At 31.4% G+C, this 2,986-nt stretch overlaps 1 long non-coding RNA gene across 1 annotated transcript; it reads left to right on the top strand.

Annotated features, from left to right (window-relative positions):
- Positions 1-1,026: 1,026 nt before the first annotated feature.
- On the top strand, positions 1,027-2,716 carry LOC140880268 (uncharacterized). The gene is made up of 3 exons (XR_012149623.1): positions 1,027-1,142; positions 1,702-1,875; positions 2,638-2,716. It is a non-coding gene; the product is annotated as an uncharacterized lncRNA (long non-coding RNA).
- The last annotated feature ends 270 nt before the right edge of the window (positions 2,717-2,986 follow it).

The raw sequence follows: 2,986 nt of genomic DNA, 5'->3' as shown, positions 1-2,986 counted from the left end.
TATCGAAAGAAATTGGGGAGAGAAGACTCAGTGAAAGATAGGGAAAATTATGATATAATGCATAAAATATATTTTAAAAAATAGATTTTAAGGTTTTAAATACGTTTAGGGAGCTGCAAAAAAGGAAGTTTGGCTGACAAGGGGACTGTCCCCAAACCCAAGTTTGGGTTTGGGGATTTTCTCATAATTTACCCATATAAAAGAATAGTTCCTGAGTATTTTTTTTTTCAATTAGGAGTACAAAATTATTACCTCCACTTACCCTAATAATAATAATAATAATAATAATAATAATAATATTTAGCTTCTAATTGAATCATTTTACTACCATAATTTCAAATTTTCTCTTTTCCACTATTATTTAGTTTTTATTTGATGGATTTATAATTATATTTATAATAGTATTGGAAATCACTTCTGAAATTTTTTTTTCTTTAAGCATAAAATATAATTCATTAATACATCAAAATTGTAAGGCCCTGAAAATATGAATATTAATTACGAAATTAGAGATTTAAATTTTGTATTTGGAAAATATTCAATTGGGAATTTATGGAAATTAGAGATTTAATTTTCGAGCCGAAAATATTTAATTTGAGAATTTATGGGTTTTGAGAATTAAATTCCGGGATTCTTAAATTAAAAGAATAAATATTCTAATTGAATATTTATAGGATTAAGATTGAAATTCCGAGTTTTGGAAATTAAAGATAATTAATTTGAAGAAGAAACTCGAGCAGGGACTGAATTACAAATATCAAATTTTCAGGGACTAAAATGGAAATACCTTATTTTATTGGAAAGGTGGCATGTATATAGATATATATACGTGTATAATGGTGGAAAGGTATCAGAATTTCAGCTTCAAGGTTGAGGATTGATTTAATATTAAATTTCAATTTCAAAGGAGATTAAGGACCAAAGGGCAATTTTTCTAATGCTAAGTGGAATCACACGTGGGCTTATTATATCATATTTCATGTATTCATTCATGTAATATTCAGCAATTTCATCAGAGAAGTCGAGAAAGAGGGTTCCAAAGCTGATTTCAATATTCCAATTTCTATAGAATTTGATCCGGCCGGTAGAATTTCAAATTGATCGTATATTTGCGATCACGACTTCGAGTGCTACACTTTGACGTAAGTTTGGCTAAATTCTACCATGTTTTAATTTTGAGATGTTGTTAGATTTAAGATTTGATTGTATAAACGTGTTCTAGTATATACGACGATAGCATATCTAAGTCGAATTTAGAAAAAATCGTCGTTTGAACATGTTTTTAAATTATTGATTATTTTCTGAAATTTCTGGAATTTGTGGGCTGCTGATTTCGTGTATATTAGATGGAAATGAGTATGAAAATGAGTTTGAAGTATAATATTGAAGGTGTTTGTGCCTTTGGAATTACCGAATTCGAGCCGTTACGCCGTCCGTTCTTGTTTGTCGAATTTCTGAAAAATGCAAGTGCTGATTTCGAAATTGTAGTGATGAAATGATATTGATATGAAGTAGATATCAATGTTTGAAGGATGTATAAGTTGTTAGAATTAGTAGATAGAACTTCTCGGTGCCGATTTGTAATCGATACGATACCGGTTTGAATGTTGGTTTTATTGGCAAGCTTTGAAGTGTTTAAGCACTTGTGAGATTAGATGAAATTTGAATGCTAATATGTGACTTGTAAACACTTCAATTCAGATTTAAGTTGGAAGGTATCGAAGTCGAGCCGACGAGTTCGGAATTGATTTGAAATGAGCAACAAGTTCAACACAACTAGCTCTTGGAATAGCAAGAAGGTTTGAGCAGATTTTGAAGAAGCTTGTTGTGTGATCAGAAGTTATAAGAGGTTGAGAAATAAAGATCAAGATCAAGGTATGATTCGACATTAATTCGACAGGTAGAATAACTCGAAAACGTGGTGGTTTTCGAGTTTATTAAATCACATACATGCATGATTAGGTGTTTTACTTAATCTTATATGATTCTATGAAATACTTGACTTAGTTGATTGAGTTAATTGTTATATGAGTTGTTTGCTTTCAACATGATTTTTTTGTTGAGATATATGATGGATAATATATTTGAGATTGTTGGTTTAGATTATTTTGAAGTGTTGAGTTGTGGTAGATTGATTATAGAGTTGAGAGTAAACCCTTTGAGCCACAATTCTTTCGAAACCTTGAAAACAGAATCGAAAAGAAAATATTGGACGTGGTGAACTTATATGCGAGAGGCTAGGGATCTAACTTGATTTCTTTTGCCGCGGTTCTCAATATAGTGTTCACAGTCTAGGGAATATCAGATTTTACCACCCCGAGCGGGAGCGTAGGTGGAAGGCTTGATATTTTATGGCCTGATTATATTCCCGGGATCCCAACGATATGAATTTTTAAATTATCGATTCTATAAAACTTGAATCCTTTAACCTTCCACCGTATTCGAGTCTTTATGATATTGAATGAGTTTATTTGAAAGACATCCGGCAGGTAAGGTATAAGGAAATTGTTGATTGTAATAGTAAATTACTTGATTGAGTTATTTCTATTTGATTTATATAGATGTCTTTCATACTGAGATTTATTCTCACCGGAGTTATCCGGCTGTTGTTTTGCTTGTATGTGTGCATTGCATCAGGTTGAAGAGTAAGCGAGTCGGACTTGGCAAGGAATCGAGAGACTGAGAGATTAGAGTGGAGACTCGGGTGTTAGAAGAAGTTTATGTTTTGTCAAACATGTTAGATTTGGATTCCAATGTTTAGATGTGGAAACATTGGTTGAGACTTTAATATCTTTTCATGTTTTGATGTTTGTATTAAAGGCTTGAGACTAGACTTGAATTTAGAAGTTTATGTTGTTGCTACAATTGGAGTTTAGTTGAGATACTTATGTAGATTCTACATGTAAACTTGAGATTGTTTATATGAAAAGTGGGAACTCTACTTGTTGTAGTATTTTATGATGTGGCTTTAAAGTTTCTTGTATAA

The sequence above is a fragment of the Henckelia pumila genome, chromosome 2 (genome assembly GCF_033568475.1).
Source record: "Henckelia pumila isolate YLH828 chromosome 2, ASM3356847v2, whole genome shotgun sequence".
Taxonomy (NCBI): domain Eukaryota; kingdom Viridiplantae; phylum Streptophyta; class Magnoliopsida; order Lamiales; family Gesneriaceae; genus Henckelia; species Henckelia pumila.
This window is presented reverse-complemented; position numbering and strand designations above follow the sequence as displayed.